Source organism: Rattus norvegicus, chromosome 12 (assembly GCF_021556685.1).
Source record: "Rattus norvegicus strain SHRSP/BbbUtx chromosome 12, alternate assembly SHRSP_T2T, whole genome shotgun sequence".
Classification (NCBI taxonomy): Eukaryota; Metazoa; Chordata; class Mammalia; order Rodentia; family Muridae; genus Rattus; species Rattus norvegicus.
In genome coordinates this window covers 51,642,700-51,661,486 of record NC_141545.1, presented here as the reverse complement: position 1 = coordinate 51,661,486, position 18,787 = coordinate 51,642,700, and the positions used below count along the sequence as shown (strand labels likewise).

The window sequence follows — 18,787 nt, the reverse complement described above, 5'->3', positions numbered from 1 at the left end:
GACACTGTTCTGTGCTCAGCCTTTTAAAGCTCATCAATCTATCACTTTATTAGACATCAACGGTGCCTCAACGGGGAGAACATCTTTCTGTTTATTTTTAATTTTTTGTTGTGTGGGTGTGAAGGTGCAAACACCTGTACACGCTCATGAGGAGGCCAGAGGAAGGCATCAGGTGGCCTCCTCTGTAACTGTCCATGTTAGTCCCTTGGGACAGGGTCTCTCACTGAACCTGGAGCGCCCCGATTTAACTCGACTGGCTGGTCGAAAATCTCCCAGCACCCTTCCCGGCACTGGGAAGCACACACATATATCCACTTTCACTTTCATGAGGGCTTGGAGATTTGAACTCAGATCAGCAGGCTCAACTGCTCCATGGATGCAGACTTCTGCCCACAAAGGCAGTGTGCCAGCTCTAGCTGGATTCTTATAGTCCAAGCCAACAACCAACCGTTGTTGCTAGCAAAACCCAACACTAACTAAAACACATCTTCACTCAAATAGAAATGCTAAAGGTCATGCTGTAGCCAAAGAGGGCTACCCACACATCCCCAAGAGCTTACCACTGACTGGATGGTGAGCTTGCTTCTCCCTGAGGTGGATAAGAACATAGCCGGCTCATCCCCACACCACATCTGTCTTTCGAAGGCTTTTATGCAGGGACTTCCTTCCCCAGGACACAGCCGCCTCCCCAGTGGAGCCTATGAATACCGAGGTCTCTCGGGGGACATTCCCAAGTCCCTGGGTCTAGGTAGACATCTTCCTCATCCCTCACAGTAAGCTGAACACAGTAACAATATTTCCCCAGCTCCCTCTGAAAAGAGAGTCAGGTGTTAAATGGAAGATTTGCTTGAGCGCATGGCTGGGACCTAAGCGAAACCATATTAAGGAAGTCATATTTATTTTCTCCATAGAGTAACCTGTGCGGCAGCATGTGGGGGCCAGATGGGAGACTCAGGTGCACAGAGAGCCAAATCAGGTCTGTCCCAGGGGTCTGAGCCTGTGGGGAATGGCTGTTCCACCTGAAAGAGATAGGCGGTACGTGGCTCAGAGGTTGGGTGCCCAGCAGCTGTGGCAGTGGGGGCTCCTTCAGACATAACAGGAGGGGCATGGGTCCCCAACAGAGTCTCCTGAGGCAGTCCGTGGTGGGCCCGGGTGAGTAACCACATGTCAGACGAAAGCTGACAGACTGGCCAAACAGGGTACATCTGATGAGAACACAAGGGTTGTTGAAAAGAGAAAGAAATGTGACCTCAGACTTCAGTAGGGAGTCAAGTCTCTGTGGCTTAGGGCTACAGAGGAGCTGGAAACCATATCTGCTGGACAAGAGTGAGTTTCACTCAGGGGAGGATGCTTCAAGCTGATTTTCCCACAGGTACCAAATGGCTGGGCGAGGTCCTCTATGGAGGAGAGGAAGGCCCAGGAAGAACAGGAAAGGGAGATGTGAGTGGTGTCAGCTCCCAGACTTTCAGTTCCATATACTCCCTGGCCATCACCTTGTCTCTTGGCCACCATGCCCTTGCAGTCAGTGGCAGCCTCTAGGCCCAGATAGAACCCCACACTCCAGGCCTTGCCAGCTGTCAGCATCTTTCAAAGGGAGCCCACCAGGTTCTCTGGAGAAACCAGAAGATTCTGCGCGGGCCCATGAAAGGCACCCTGGTATCCTGGTTGAGGTTTGAAACCCTGGTGAGCCTGAAAGGGACAGTAGGCATTTCTCCTGACTCCCAGGAAACCATGCTGGTCCCTAGCCTTTAGCCCTCCACAGATTTGTGGCCATCAGTCACATAAGGGCAATGTCTCAAGCCCCTCCACAGGTAGAGGACATGACCACAGGTCACATAGGCTCAAGACAGATCTCCATTATAATGAGGACCTAAAGGCCTGGAGGCTTAGCCAATGAATTTTCCTTCCCAGACATTCCTCCCTGCAAAAGGTATTTAACCTCAGGCCCACTCTGAGAAGTGGGGTACAGTGGGGAGCCACAGGGAAGGCTTTCACCTACAGAGCAGTCCTCATCTAGTCTCTCGAAGAAAGCCTCCCTGGGCTCCCAGCCACACCTCCACCACCAAGCCTGTAGCCTACCACAGTCAAGTCAAGGACTATCCCCTTTGGGACCAGCTGGAGCTTCCTCCTCTTCTCTGCTTAGCCCCAGGATAGATCTAGCCCTGTGGTCCCCCACTCTCTTCTCAGTTCTTCCACAGCATCCAAGCAGCATGGCCCCGGCCTCCTTGCAGGCCTGGGGACACCTGAAACAGCTCTGGCTGTGTCCTGTGCCTCAGACCTTGCTTCCCCAGCCCTGGAGCAGTGTCCCACGGCTTCCCACAGTCTGACACGGCAATCGTGGGGTAAGCATGGTCAAACTTCCCACTTCCTGCCTCCCTGAGCAGCCCAAGCCCTGTGGCGGAGCATACGCAGGATCCCACTAACCTACATTTCTGTATGTCCTCTCCATAGCATGCTCAAGTAGCAGGTCCTCCTCCAGTCCCCCTCCCCACCTCTGACCACTGAATCACAGCCGTACACCACCCCACAAATTTTTATGTGGGTTTATTCTTCACACTCACAAGGTGAGCACTATATCTACCAAGTAACTTCCTCTACTCACGAAGGAAGAATGCTGAGCTGTTCCTTAGGACAAAAACAAAAATACACTCCCGGCTATTATCACAGATGAGCTGAAGTTTAACACAGCTGTCAACCCAGCGCTCAGAAAGCTGAGGCAGGAGGATCTCAAGTCCAAGACAACCCTGCCTCACATAGGAAAATCTTATTCAATTTTAAGGACTTTTAAATGTCATGAACTACAGGTAAGCAGGGCTGGCACATGGGTAGAGAAAGGAAGATGGGCTATAAATTTAATATAAGTGTACCCAGAGTCAGGGCCCTCATGTTCCAGTCCTGCTCGGCTGGGACCACCATTTTGTGCCATTGACCTTGGAGGACAGTTGCTCACTTGTGGGGCCTCTGTTAGATGTCAAGACTTGGGTGGGTCACAGGTCAGAAGCCAAATGCACAGGCCTGTGACACAGATGTTAGGTGAAGGAGACTCGGTCTCTGGAGAATTTTGTATTAACTTGGAAAAGCTGAGAGGGTTATGCAAATTAGCCTGTTGACCCAGAATTTTCCTAGTGGAAGCATTGTGCATAAGGTTCCCCTCTGCACAAGTGGAAAAAAACTCCTTGGTGCAAATTATGGGCTAGTTGATGCATGTCACTCTGCCACAGCAAATGGGTCCCATGCAGGTAAGAGCCCAGCTGAATAGAGGTGAGGCCCTGTTGGAATAGGCGTGGCCTAGTTGGAGTGGGTGTGGCCTTGTTGGAGTGGGTGTGGCTCTGTTTGAGTAGGTGGGGCCTTGTTGGAGGAAGTGTGGCCTTGTTGGAGGTGTGGCCCTGTTGGAGTAGGTGTAGTCTTATTGGAGTAGGTGTGGCCCTGTTGGAGTAGTAGTTGCCTTGTTGGAGGAAGTGTGTCACTGTGGGCATGGGCTTTAAGCTTTAAGACCCTCTTCCTAACCTCAACTATGTGGAAGCCAATCTTCCCCTAGCAGTGGCCTTCAAATGATGATGTAGAACTCTCAGCAACTCCTGCACCAGACCTTCCTGGGTTCTGCCATGCTCCCACCTTGATGATAATGGACTGAATCTCTGGACCTGTAAGCCAGCCCAAATTAAATGTTGTCCTTCACAGTGTCTGTTCACAGCAATAAAACCCTAACTGAGACACTTGGGGAGAGTCGGGTAGGAACAGCATTCCAGTTCTGATGAGATTTCCTTGAACACCAAACCTCCCTGTCTGGGTCTCATCAATCCAGGCACAAGACGGCATGGCCTGACCCAGGAATGCCCAGGCACCTTCCACAGGCTCTGCCTGCTGTCACTCAGCCTGGGCAACACTTGTTGATTCAAACTCTCTACATGGAGCAGTTGAATGGAGATCTGTCCCATAGCAGATCCTGTCACAGACATTGCCATAACAGACCTGCAGGTTTACACACTGACACACTGAGTCACACGTGTGTGTGTGTGTGTGCATGTGTCTATTTGAAATCTATAGAACTGACATTCTAAAAACGTCCACAGTGTGCACGGTGTAGGAAGAATGGTCTCCCCAGTGGGTATTCAGTGAGGAGAACAGCTCCTGTACCTGGAACCCAGCCCCTCTTGTGGCTTTTTGAAAGGTCCCATGGCTGAGTGGTCAAAAATTGCAGCTGAGAGGAACAGGCTGTCTGACACACACTGGGTCATATTCTCTCTGTTGCGAAAATCCATTCTCATGGGGAGACGTAAGGCACTTCTCTCAAGGTCTCATTGACAAACTGAAGCAAGATTCCACCAACGTTCACTCTGGGGAACTTCATTAAAAGATGCTGAATGGTTTTATGCCAACTTGACACGAGCTAGAGTCATCTGACAGGAGAGGAGGGACCCTCATCTGAGAAATAACTCATAAGATCAGGCTGTAGGCAAGCCTGCAGAACATTCTCTTGATTATTGATTGACATGGGAGGGGCCCGCCCATTGTAGGTGGGGCCACTTTGGGGCAGGTGGTCCTGGGTGCTATCAGAAAGCAGACTGAGCAAACCAGTAAGCAGCATCCTTCCTTCCATGGCCTCTGTATCAGCTTCTGTTTCCTGCCCTGAGTTCTCTCAGTGTTGAACCGTGGTGTGGAAGTATGAGCTGAATAAGTCCTCTCCTCCCCAAGTTGTTTTAGCCATGCATTTCTTCAAAGCAATATTCATGCTGAGAAATTGGATCCAGGACCATGGGATCTCGTGACAGACCTGGCCGTTGCGTTAAGGAAAGATCGTGGAAGAACTTTAGAACTTTGGATTGGAAAAGCCACCAAGTGTTTGAGGTCTTAGTGAACTGTTCTGTGGGAGCTCGGAAGATAAAGAGTGTTGAGAGAGAGGCGGACAACAGAGCCCTAGACTCTGTGGGGCCATTTGATATTTTGGATTAAGATTTGGCAATTCTGATGTGCTGGGGGGGTTGAAGCATCAGCTGTGGTTAACAAGAGACCAAAACTACTGAAGTGAAACTTTTGTGTCCCTGGGACAATTAATGTTGGTTATCTGGAGCTGAGAAATTAGCAGTGATTATGAAGAGACCAGCATCACTGAGGATCGTGAATCTGGGAGTGTCTCCTGTGCCAGCTCACAGCGCTTTGGTTCAGAAAGGGCTAAGGCTGCCTCTCTTGCTGGCAGCTCAACTTAGCAATGAATAGAAGTCACCCAGGTAGTGCTAGTTTTGAAGGAATGGAAGAGTGGAAAACAGCTGATGCTTGGCACTGCGAGAGACCACTGGCAAAGGTGCAGCCTCCATGGCAGTGGAAGTCCAGGATTGAAGAGGTCATGAGGAGTCACTGAGGCTCGATACCACGAGGAGAGCCCAGGAGAGGCTGTTGGTGAAAGAGAAGCCCAACCCTAATAGTGACTCCAGCATTCTGAAGATGACACTACTACTGGGGGACAGCAGCCATAGAACTAACCTGAGCCTATGAGACAAGTTGTTTGTGTTGCAGGGGGCAGAACCAAAGAAGTGACACCAGCATTTTGGAGGAACCCAGAAAATCACAAGTGAATCCCAGATATTGACACTATGTTACTTAAACCATTGGAGTCTGCTATTGCTTTGTTCTGATTGTGACTGTGGTCTGGATCTTCCTGCTTGAAGTAACAAAGTATCTAACTAATTTCTTCTCAGTTGAGAGATTTTGAATATTTTAAAAATACTTTGGACTTTTAAACGTCTGAATTTTTAAAGACCACGGGACTTTTAAAAGTTAGATGTTTTGTATTGTAATTTTGATATTAATGTGCAATCTTGGGGATAAACAAAAAAGAAAAGGTTATGACTTAACAGTGATGTGCTTGTGTGTCAAACTGACAAGGGTTCAATTGTGCTGGCTAGTTTTTACAGCCAACTTGACACAAGCTAGAGTCATCTGAGAAGAGGGAACCCCAATTGAGAAAATGTCCCCATGAGATCAGGGTATAAGTAACCTTTAGGACATTTTCTTAGTGATTGATATGGGAGGGCCCCGCCCATTGTGGGTGGAACCATCCTTGGGCTGGTGGTTCTGGGTTCTATAAGAAAGCAGACTCTGCAAGCCATGGGGAGCCCTTCCATGACCTCTGTATCAGCTCCTGCCTCCAGGTCCCTGCCCTGTTTGAGTTCCTATCCTGACGTCCTTCAGTGATGAACAGTGATATAGAAACATAAGCCAATTAACACTTCTCTCACCAAGTTGCTGTCGGTCATGGCATTCATCACAGCTACAGTAGCCTTAACTAAGACACAGAGTTTAGGTGAGGGGTTACTTAGAGGGGTGTTGGCACTTGTACTGGCTGGTTTTATGTGGCAACTTGACACAAGCTGAAGTTATGGCAGAGAAAGGAGCCTCAGTTGAGGAAACGCCTCCATGAGATCCAGCTGTAAGACATTTTCTCAACTAGTGATCAAGGGAGAGGACCCAGACCATTGTGGGTAGTGCCGTCCCTGGTCTGGAATTCTGGGTTCTATAAGAGAGCAAACTGAGCAAGCCAGGGGAAGCAAGCCAGTAAGTAACATCCCTCCATGGCCTCTGTGTCAGTTCCTGCTTCTTGACCTGCTTGAGTTTAAGTCCTGATTTCCTTTGGGGATGGACAGGAATGTGGAAGTGTGAGCTGAATTAACCCTTTCCTTACCAACTTGCTTCTTGGTCATGATGTTTATGTAGGAATAGAAACCCTGACTAAGATAGCACTCTTGCCCCAACTGGCCACGCCTAGAAAACCAACACAGATAAGGGCTTCTTCCATAACTCTGTAGATGGAGCATCTGCTCTAGCCCACCCTGGTCTCTGTATACTCTGTGCCCTTTGCAGAGCACTCAGGTGCTGGGGAGTGTCTGGATACTCAGCTCCTACTCTGAGCTTCAGTTGAGGGAGTGCGTCCCCCAGCTCTCCTGGGATGACTTTCTGCAAACAGCCACAGAAGAACTCCTGATGTAGGTTGCTTGGCTCAGAGGAACATCACTCAAACAGTGTTCTCTTCCTCTTCTAAACCTACCAGGACCTCAAGAGTCCTGGCCTGAACCTATCCTTCTAGGCCATGACCCCCTCACATGTTCCATATCTGGAAACTGTGGAAGACGCTACAGAACATAAGGGGGCTGACACCTTAATTCCCAAACCATCATTCTGTGAGGTTATTTTGTTTGTTTGGTTGGTTGGTTTGGTTTGGTTTGGTTTTTTGGCATAGATGGGAGATGTCAGCATGACTTTGCCCTTAGGACAGAGCTCTGAGATTCTAGGCTGTGCTTGGAAATGGCAACCATTTTGAATTTAGGTGACCTTGGGCTAGTAAGGTGTTTCTCCCCAACCCCTCGACAAGTTAGGAGAGCTTGCTGCATGCATGAGCCTTCATAAGTGGGGCTATGTCCTTGCCTGGGGACCCACAGTTCTAGACTGTGGAGCTGGGGTCCAGCACTGCTTCCTTCCTCAAGATGTCGATTTACTATGCGACGTCATCTAGATTGAAACCGCACCCTCCGCTTCCTGCCCGACCCATGGACCTCAGGGAGCTCAGGCTTCAGAGCCAATAGTCTTCCCTGCACTTGAGGACTGGCCACTGTGAGTCATGATCTGTCTGCTGGATCCTGGGGTTGGCTAGAGAGCCACAGTCAACCAGTGTCAAGTCTGGATCTGTGGGCAGCCATCTGTCCCCAACCTGGCTCCTGTTGACTGTCCCAGGTCAGAGCAGAGTGACTGCAACAATGGGCTATTAATCCCTAATCCCTACCACATGTGACATTTGCCTGGAAGGGAACAGGTTGTTCACATAACTCCTCTCAGTGGGCCCTGGCAATGCCCTCCCGCCAGGCTCTGAAGCTCAAGCTCAGAGGAAACACCTGCTCAAGTGGGGGCTCCGATCTATCCAGAGAAGCCCTTGGGTTTTGAGGAGACTGGGAACACTGCCACCTGGCAGGCCTGCACTGGGAGCTTCTTTGCATCCAAGCATGTGGGGCTCAGTGGAGACTGCGGGCAGGCTGTACTGTGTCTTCAGAGAGGGTACCGCATGGCTGCTGAGGCACAGGAAGGATGCAGGACTTTCTCAAGAGTGGAAACAGCTCCCCTCTGGGCTTCTCTGTGCTGTATGCTCCTGGGAGCTGTGTGGACCATGGTTGTGATTCTACTGGATTTTTCTACGGGTGGTTAAGTCTCCAGCTAAATTCAAACTAAGTGTTGGGGAGCAGAATAGAGCAGTCTCCCCAGGAGACTAGTCCTGGGAGGTCACCTCCTGAAGCTATACCTGACAGTTATGAGGCCAGGCAGGGTCCTTTGAACTCCCAACGGCTGGTAGCCTGTGCCGTCTACAGGCAAGCAGCAGAACTTGGGACTTGACACCCAAGAGTGTGGTTTGGGCCACCAGAAACAGCAAACCCTCTTCCTCCTTAATGACTCGTTTAAAAAATTCAAGTGTGTGCACATGTGTGCACATGTGTAGGACATGTGTGCACATGTGTAGGACAGAGGTCGTGCTGGTTGTCTTCAGTTGCCCTCCATCTTATGTTTTGAGACAAGGTCTTTCATTGGACTTGGAGCTCATGTACATGGCTGCTGGGATCTGAACTCTGGTCCTCATATTAATGCAGCAAGTGTTCCACTCCCAGCCCCTCATTCCTATCAACTCTTAAACCCAGTCTCTCCTGACCATCCCCACAGTCTTTCCCTTTTCCCCTCCCTCCTCCTGCTTTCTCTCCCTTTTCCCCCCTCTCCATCCTCCTCTCCTCCTTCCTCCTCCCCTTCTCCTCCCCTCCCCCTTCCCCCCTTCTCCCCTCCTCCCCCTCCTCCCTCTATCCCTCCTTCCCTCTCTTTCTTTCCTACTCCCTCCTTTATTGATGCTTCCCTCCATGCTTGTCCCTCCAATCCCTGGGGTGCATTTGAATTCTAGGATGCAAACTGGCTTTGGCATTCCAGTGGTCCACAGCCACCCATGGCTCCCCACTGCCTTCAGAACAAGACATTCTCCTTACCTCGTCCCTGGATGGTGCTGTCTATGTTGTCCTGTCCCTTCTACCTCTCCCTGGCACTCCCTGCCAGGCCATTAGCATGCAGGTTTCCCAAGCTCGAGGTTCTAGCTCTCACCTCTGTGATCAGTGGGTAGGTGTGGATGGTCTTCTGCATTGGGTTGACAACAGGATGGGCTGAGTCCCTGGCATCCACTATCAAAACCTGGAGGAAGGATCTCCTCATCACACCGCTCAGGCTCTACGGAGACGACGGCTCTGATGCTCCAGCTTCAAAAAAAAAAAAAAAAAGTGCGTGCCAATTGTGGGACCTAGAACGTGGATAGGGAGAGGGGGAGGAGGGAAAGCAGAAAGAAGAAATGAAAGGGAACCTCTGCACACATGGGGAAGGGATGGAGGGCAAGGGGACAAAGGTCAGCCCAGGTCACTGCTGCCAGCACCAAGGGCAGAGCCCCTCACTTCAGATAGCTCCAGCATTGGTGATGAGGATCCTGGGCCCAGGGTAGATGCCAGCACCTGTGTGCCTCCCCAGCTCATCCACTGGGAAGCAGGGAAGAGAGCAGACATAGAAATGGTTTAGGGGTCTGTTTTGAGTTTCAGTTGTGGTGAATGAGAGACCCTAAACAAAGGCTAGGCTGCAGAAATTGCCAGAACTCAGGAGGAGTTCCTGAAGGTAGGGAAGGTTCCCCGTCCGAAGTTTGCTGTGCCACCTGTTAGTGTGGGTGCCCTCTCTGAGCCTCGGCTGTAGAATCAGACTGGACACTTCAGGAGAGAGGGGTGACTGATCTGTTTGTACTCTCCACAAGACTTTTGTTGGGTGCTCTGTAGGGCTCTAGAGATGAAGAGAGAGTCAGGGCTAGGTTGCTGTCCCCATGAGATAAAAGCCTGGGGGATGAGGTGGGCATCAAGCAGGAAAACAGGTCCCTACATGGGGTGAGTTACCGAAAAGTACCAGGTCAAATTACTGTGCAATGCAAGTAGAAACTTGGAGGTCTTAGGTCCTTAGGCCTGTGATGGTCAGAGCATATCATAAATAAACTTCCCCAGTCCCCACACTCAACAGGGATCCTGTGCTTACAACCCCAGGGCACCAGAGCAGTCGGACAGGCCTCTCCTGCTCACAAGCACAAGCCCATCATCACCCTCCCTGCCTCCCCCCCTACTCCCCACAACTTCCATTTTCCCCCATTTTTCTCTCAGCACTTCTCGCCTTTCATTTCTGACCAAACTTCGGATGACGGGAACACTGATAAATTAATGATTGTAATTAATAAAAATTGACTCTGCGCTAATAAATTATTATGAAATGGCCTGTCAGCATTTTAATGAAATGCAGAAAGCGGCTGCAATGAGATGAGAGTGTGCGCTTTCTCAGCCAAGACGTGAGGGATTATATCCACAGGGCACCCAGGGTCTGCAGGGGGAGGGTCCTGGCGGGACAAGGAGATGCTCCCCTGAGAGGGACCCTTTGGAGTGCTAGGTTCTGCATCGCCATGCCTTCACTGATGTCTGGTCATCTCATCGTGGCTGAGGGTGTGAATACCTTCATGGACCTTTCCTTTTACAAATGATGAAGCTGCTATCCTGGGAGAGTAAAACACCACCCAGGTCAACGCAGTTGGGATATAGAGCTGAAATCAAACCCAGGCCCCAACCCCCCTCCCCCGCGCGCCTCTACCCCTAGCCCCTGCCCCAACCCCAGCCTCCAGCCCTCAGCCTCCGCCCCTGCCCCGGTCCCGCCCTTGCCCCAGCCCCAGCCCAAGCCCCAGCCTCCTCCCCCCTCCCCCCCACTCTACCCTCCCCTCTTCCCCTAGCCCCTGCCCAAACCCCAGCCTCCAGCCCTCAGCCTCAGTCCCCGGCTCCACCCATGCCCTACCCAGCCCCTGCCCCAGCCCCAGCCCCAGCCCAAGCCCAAGCCCCAGCCCCAGCCCCAGCCCCGACCTCTTGATCTATTACAGTGCCTTTGAAAAGCCTAGGGCTAGAGCTGGAGAGAGAACTCAGTGGTTCCAAGCCTCATACAATGTTCTTCAAGAGGATCCAAGTTTGGTTCCTAACACCCATGAGGGAAGGCTCAACAGGCTCCTGTAACTCCAGCTCCAGGGGATCTGATGGCCTCGGGACTGCACCGGTACCCACTTGCGGGTGTGCATAGAAACACACAAATAAAAATAAATATTTAAAAAGCAACAACCTTGGCACCAAAGGGACAGGAGCGTGAGCTCCATAACTGCTTAAAATGGAGTTTTTTTTTGTTTTGTTTTGTTTTTTGTTTTTTGTTTGTTTTTTTTTTTTTGCCTCCTTTTACCTGGAGGCATCGAGGGCATTCCCTGCCTTCTTCTCTCAGTGTGCCACAGGTCCTGTGTCTCTGAGAGAAAAACAGATGGAGGATAAGCAATGCCCTCATCCGTGCTCCCCCACGGGCTCTGCGCTGCGTTTGATGTTATGAGGTTGTCCCAGACCTTCATAAACTGGAGCGATGGATGTAAAACAACCCACTTTTACAACAGCATTGTTTAACCCTGCACCAATTAAAAGTACCTGTTATTAAAAAAGGTAATTATGCAGTAATTAGTTTGACACAAGACATTAAGCAGATTATTATCAAAGCCAGGGGAACTAGTAACTTCCATAGCAAGCGTCCTCCCCCTCCCCCTCCCCCTCCCTACCCGGGGCCTCCCTGTGGCCATAGGTAGCTCTTAGCTCCAGGAACGTTGGACCCTGGTCTCCAGAGCAGAGCAGCCTGAAGCTTTCCAGTGGAGAATGTTCATGGCAGAGGGCTACGTAAACTTCCCAGGAGACATGTGTGGGGCCAGAGCAGACATGAGCAGACTGTCAGTGGGAGTGAGGTGGGAGGCAGGGCTCTGCACCCATGAAAGAGGTGAAGCAGGGAAGACTCACCCCCAGAAACATGGTAGCGTTGTGCTCGAATTCTCAGTGCTATCTCCGTGGCACTTTCAAGGGTAAGGTAACGAGAAGCAAAGATAGGTCACCAAGTACCTAAAGTGTCCAAGTGGGGGGGATGGTGTTGTCCCCATCAACTTTGATACATTAAATGTACACCTGGGGCTGGCTGGATGTGTCAGCAGATGAGGGTGCTTCTGGCCGTGACTGGCAACCTAAGTTCCATCCCTTGGACACATGGCAAAGAAGCTTAACTCTTTTTTCTTTTTTTTGGTTCTTTTTTTCGGAGCTGGGGACCGAACCCAGGGCCTTGCGCTTCCTAGGTAAGCGCTCTACCACTGAGCTAAATCCCCAGCCCCGAAGCTTAACTCTTAAAAGTTGTCCTCTGACCGCCTGTGTGCACACACACACACATGTACACACATACACACACACGTACACTCATACACACACATGCACACACACACATACACATGCACACACACATGCAAAATATAGATTTATTTTTAATTTCAGTATACATTGGAGGGAGTCACTTCTGTTCTTACCCACTCTACAAACCGAATCCCTCTGGGCTTCTCTGGATCTCTTTCTCTTCCTATCCCCCTGAGTTCTTCTTCTGGTCTTCTCTCTCTTCCTGTCCGCCCCCCCCCACCAGTTCTTCGTCTGGTCTTCTTTATCTTCCTGACCCCCCCCCCACCGAGTTCTTTCTCTAGTCCTCTCTCTTTCTGTCCCCCTAAGTTCTTCTCGCCCTGCCTCCTTCTCATTAACATGTGGACTTTGTACAGACATGAGGGCTTTCATTGTGAGCAGCTGATCTATGTAGGCACCATGAACATGGGAGAGCTGGGTGTCCACATGTACAGGATGGGGCTAGACCCACCCCTACTTCTCACGTACTCAAGTGAGTCTTGAGACAGAAAAAACAGCTAGAGAAAAAAAATCAGGGTGGGGATGCAGAGCATGGGGCTGGGGATATGACTCCAGGCACCCACACAGTAAAGGAGAAATGATTACGCTAAGAAGTGTCTGCATGGCAACGCATCCACGGTGGGAGATGTGGGCTGCAGACCTACAGGGATTGCTGATTGACTCTGATTCTCAGATTCCCAGGACTCAGGTTGGGAGTCAAGGACCAAGCAGCTCCTCGGAGATCCCCTGGCTCCAGCCCTAGGAACCTCATGAACACTGTATTCTTAGCAAACCCACTTCCCAAGGTCCCATCTCAGCTATGAGCCAGCTGTGCTGTCCTAGGTAATGTGTGCAACCTCTCTGTATGGTGGCTTTCTCTCTTGGAGCTATTAGGAATTCCTGATAGGTTCTTGGCAGGGAGGCTGCTCTGCACAGTGTGGGTCCCACCTGTAAGAGTGTTCACCGTCATTAGCCTGTCCTGTGACCACTGACCTGCATCCCTCCAACCCCCCTATCCAAAAGACCGGGAAATGTCTATTAACAGAATGCAGGCAAACAGGCAGGCACAGTTAAAGAAGTAAATTGGATCCCTCCCCACACAGCCATGTGAAGACATCACAGGGAGGCACAATCAATACTCGGCCTAGCAGGCATGCCTCTATCCCAGAAGCCTCTGGGCCACAAGCCTGAGACAGGTACCACCACATAGTAATCATCCAATTACTGAAGAGGGCGCTGGGGCCCAGAGATGGGAGACAACTCAAGAGGGAAGAAGTGGAGACAGGATTTGAACTATGATCTCTCTGTAGATTTTACCCAAGATGCCTCTGTGCCCCTGTGGACCACATACTCATGGACAAGGGGGTGGGGTGGTCAGAAGCCAGCTACACATACCAGATACAGTAGGTGCTTAGAAAACCTGCCCTCTCAATACCTCTCCTTGTTCTGTCTTCCCATCTTTCAGTGTAGGGGCCAGCAGATCTTCCCTAGGAGGCCACAAATCCAGAAGGGACTTCTAAAATATCACTAGCCCACCCCCTTGACCGTCTCTTAGGGCCCACCTGTATCCTTGAGACCCTCAAAGTCTTAGGAATCCCGGAAAAGCAGGGACCACTCCTGGCAACAGGCCTCCTTCGCCCATCTTGTGGTTGCCACTGTGGTTGCCATGGCAACAGTGCCAGCATCCATCTTCCTCAAGCCCCTCTTCCCGGCTCTGCGTCCCTCCCTCTCTCCTGTCATGGCAGATGAAGGACAGGGGCTGAGACCTAGCTGTGAAGCTGCAGGGAAGCAGAAGGAGAGGAAGGCTTAAGACAGAGCCGGTCAGGCTCGGACCGGGCTGGAGGAGGTTCCGGGTCCTCACCAGCCTGGGAAACGTCATTCCTTTCCCTCCCTGTCTCTTCAGCTTTCTAGGCACACAAAGCGCATCAGGCATTGTGCTGAGAGTTTCACACGCACGGCCCTACTTCAAATTCAGCATAAATGAAGGGTCCTCCTGTGGGAAGTTTGCTACGCAATTCTTCCTCCACCCCACTCTAGCAGGCCAAGCCCACACCACACCGCTTGCATCTCAACAAATCTTACACTGTTGTTTGAAGAACCATCCTCTCCCAACCCCTCCCCCTCTTTGTTTTTCTGTTTTGTTCTTGTTTTTCAAGACAAGAAAGGCCTCACAGTACAGCTCTGGCTGTCCTGGAACTCGATCTGTAGCCCTGGCTGGCCTTGAACTCGGAGGTCTGTCTACCTCTGCTTCCCGAAGGCTGGGATTTAAGGTGTAGGTATCTATCGCCGCTGACCTCGATTTCTTTTACTTTTAGTTGTCTCTGCGTGAGTCAGTGCACATGAGCACAGATCTCCCCGGATTCCGGAAGAGGACATCAGATCCCTTGGAGCTGTAGTTCCAGGCAGTTATGAGACACCCAACACGGGTGCTGGGAGTTGAACCCAGGTCCTCTGCAAGAGCAGGGAGCACTCGTCACTGCTGAGCTGTCTGCAGGCACTGGTCCCACCTGTCTAACTGCAAAGCCCAAGTCTTCCTGTGGCACCAGGAGGCTTCTGAGATCAATTCGATACAAAGAACCGAGTGATGTGCACAGCAGGAGTGTGAGTGTGAAGTGGAGGGGTATGTCCAAGAACGGAGGCTTCAGGCTAACAAGGACCAGACACTTTGGCCTGTGGCCTCTGGGTGCCTCTGCCAACAGCTCGAGAATGCAAGCATGGCCCCAGGAGGACCTACAACTCTGAGGCACCATGGTAACTTCCCAAGGAGACGTGAGCCTGCCACACCAGGAGGCTCCCAGCTGGCAGAACACTTACAGATTGCCTTTTCAACCCACCCCACAGACTGGAAAACAAGACCCAGATCAGGGCAGGAAGAAGGTCCTGATCATGTGATGAAGCATGAGGCAGGACTTGAACCCAGTTCATGAAGTCCCATGCCAGAGCAGCAGAGGCCTGGGCGTGGTGTCCACAGAGCAGAATGAGCCTTGTTGGCCAGCAACGGTGCTGAGCTTTAACCTACATCAGGTTAGTTCTCAACGCTACAAAACAGAGATGCTTTCCAACCTCCCCACCACAGCAGATGAGGGGACGGGAGCTCTGTGAGTTCCTAAGACTGACAGAGTGATTGCTTAGGAGCTTGAAAGCCCTAGCTTGTGCTAGACCATTCTTGAGGTCAGAGATCAGTTGAACCTATGCAAGATGTTATGGTTTGAATGTGCTTGGCTCAGGGAGTGGCACTATCAGGAGGCATAGCCTTGTTGGAGGAGGTGTGGCTTGTTGGAGGAGGTGTTGCCCTGTTGGAAGAGGTGTGGCTTTGTTGGAGGAGGTGTGACCTTATTGGAGTGGGTGTGGCTTGTTGGAGGAGGTGTTGCCCTGTTGGAAGAGATGTGGCCTTGGAGGAGGTCTGACCTTGATGGAGTGGGTGTGACTTATTGGAGGAGGTGTGGCTTGTTGGAGGAGGTGTTGCCCTGTTGGAAGAGGTGTGGCCTTGTTGGAAGAGGTGTGACCTTATTGGAATGGGTGTGGTTTGTTGGAGGAGTTGTGGCTTGTTGAAGGAAATGTGGCCCTGTTGGAAGAGGTGTGGCCCTGTTGGAGGTGGTGTGGCCTTGTTGGAGGAGATGTGGCCCTGTTGGAGGAGGTGTGGCCTTGTTGGAGGAAGTGTGTCACTGTAGGTGTGAGCTTTAAGATCCTCATCTTAGCTGCCTGGAAGACTGTATTCTGTTAGCAGCCTTCAGATGAAGATGTAGAACTCTCAGTTCCTCCTACACCATGCTTGCCTGGATGCTGCCATGTTCCCTCCTTGATGATAATGGACTGAACCTCTGAACCTATAAGCCAGCCCCAACCAAATGTTGTCCTTATGAGAGTTGCTTTGGTCATGGTGTCTGCTCACAGCAGTAAAGCCCTGACTGTGACAAAAGGTGTCAGGAGTTGGACCTAGAGATGGTGGAAACAACTCAGCACTGAACCCTTTCGACCTCCTAAGCCAGCAGAGGCAAGCTGATCTCTTCCTCTTTCTGCCTCCTCCACATTTAGGTTGACCTCCTCATCCCAGGGTCAAAGCTGTCCCAGCCTTGGTCTCAAGTGATGCTCACCTCCCACTGTGAAGCCAGGCAGAAATACAGGTCCCCTGGGGGACAAAAATGAGTCCCCTGCCTTCTATGGAACCAGGAAACAGGACAAGCATGTGGGGTACTGGAGATGTAGTAGGTTGGGGATTCGAACCTCTTCAGCTAAGTATTGGGTAAAACAGACTCCCCATCCCACCACATCTGCTGACCTTCCTCCTCCACTGGAAATGTGTTTGCCCTGCTCCTGTGGGGTCCCTTGTGACCTTCAGGTTTTATTTGCTTCTGCTATGAGGACGTCTGGTCCTCTAGCTGGAGAGGGCCACCTTCATCCACATCTCATATGTGGGACGAGGTTCTCTCAGGGTCCCTTCTCATCTCCTGTACTGAGGCAGCTGGATTTTCCACAGGACACAAACCCACCTGTGTGAAGGCCTGCCACTGGTACATCAGACAACATTACCACTGTGAGTCTACAAAAATGGGGGCAGGGGTTCTTTCAATGTAATTTACTAGCATCCAGGCCAGAGTCAGAAAATTTAAGTTACATACAACCTGACAAAGACGCGGTAGCCTCTAGACACACAGCTTCCTGGCATGCACAGCCTCCTTCTTAAAACAACTCCAGAGTTGGAGTGAACACTGCTAAGTCCCATGGTCAAAATCTGAATGAGAGAGTCCTCTACGGAAGCCGTCCTGCAGGCCTCCCCTGCAGGCAGAGCCGACCTCCATCTGGGTCGTGAGAATCTACTGACTGCCTTTCACCCAGTAAAGCTCACAGTGGCCTCAAAAGAAGAGAAAGAGAATGGACTTGGCTTGCTTACCTTTCTTGGTTTAGATGCTGCCTGAAGAGGTGCACATAGATGCATATGAGTGCACATGGGTGCACATAGGTGACCTCTATATGTGGAACAGCAGTGTCTGTGGATGACAACTGTTTCTATCACTTACACGATGGCTGTATCCTCCATTTCCACCATTTACCTGATTGTCGTGTTCACCCCAAACTGACTGCCGCTTTTACCAGGTGCACCACTGAATTGACAGAGACATTCAAGGTCTCCACCATCTATCTAATGACTGTGTCCACCACGTCCAATCTTTAACTAGTGGTCGCCTTGTGTGCTTTTTAGCTGCTGTCTGAATCCATTGTGCCCGCCACTGAGCTGAGAGCTGTGTCTCTGCCACTGTGGTGAAGGTGGTGGCTGAGCTCATCACGTGACTGACAGCTGCCTCTACTCTGAGATGAGCTCTGGGATGATGACACGGAAAGTTCACACCTCTTTCGAACCCCAGAGAGACGTAAAGAAAGAGCAGAAGCTGCATTCGGACTGTAAACGTTGGCTGCAAAATGTTGTTCTCCCAGCTTGGGAGTTTTAGGTACCTTCACTCAATCCCGGACTCACAACTTTGAGCAAATCACTTTCTCCCTCCAGGGTTCAGCTGGGTCCCCACCAACCCAACCAACACCAGAAGATGAGCATTAGAACTGATTCTTGGGGACACTGTGGTGAATCGGGGCAATACAGTGAGATCCCGGCTGGTGAGAGATGAGGCTTTCATCTTGGTCTAGGAAGACCTTGGGGACCCTGCTGTGCTCCCTCCTCTGCTCAGCTGACCTCTGCTTCTAGGTGCCCTGCCAATCAGAGGTGTGGCCTGGAGAACACTGGCTACTCTCCTCGGCAATTTGGAGAGCTTCGAGAAGCAAACTGAGAAATAGCTGCCACATACATACCCAGTGTTCAGGAGTGAACACTCGGTCCCCTGTACTGCCTCCAAGAAGACTTGACAGGGAGAAATAAAGAGAGTGCACATGGAGCTTCAGGGGATTCACACCTCATGGTGAGCTTGGGCTATGCATTCAGGGAGAACAGGGGGATATTTAAGGGTAGGAAGTCAGACGCCCTGTCTGCTCTCTTCCCCTCCAAGACAGTTCCAGCCCCTACCAAGCTCCTCCTGAAGGGTATCGACACATATATTTGAAAGGCAGATCACTTGAATGGATGCTTAGGAGACTTGAAAGATAATCTGCAAGCCCGGAACTCCACTTCCCTGGGTTCTCCAAAGGCTGTGGAGCAATGGTTCTCAACGGGAACCCGCTCTGCACTCCCAGAGGACATTGCACAACCGTCAGAAGATATTTCAGGTTGTCACAAGCCTGGAAGATTCCTGCCGGCCCCTCCAGGCCATGGACAGTACTCAGAACAGCTCCCAGCCACGGATGGTGTCCCAGCTCCCCCCACCCACATCACTACACCAGAGAGAGAGAGAGAGAGAGAGAGAGAGAGAGAGAGAGAGAGAGAGAGAGAGAGAGAGATGGGTGATGTTTCTCCAGAGACGGTGAGGCTCAAGGGTTGGTCCACCTAGAAAGACACTGAGCAGAGTCTAATGAGCGCCACTGGGTTA

The 18,787-nt window shown here is 51.1% G+C and overlaps 1 long non-coding RNA gene across 1 annotated transcript; it reads right to left on the bottom strand.

Annotated features, from left to right (window-relative positions):
• Nucleotides 1-883: 883 nt before the first annotated feature.
• LOC120096014 (uncharacterized) lies at nucleotides 884-13,972 on the bottom strand. The gene is made up of 5 exons (XR_015634973.1): nucleotides 13,877-13,972; nucleotides 11,308-11,367; nucleotides 9,713-9,834; nucleotides 9,121-9,272; nucleotides 884-1,019 (listed from the first exon to the last, which is right to left on the bottom strand). It is a non-coding gene; the product is annotated as an uncharacterized LOC120096014 (long non-coding RNA).
• Nucleotides 13,973-18,787: the final 4,815 nt, after the last annotated feature.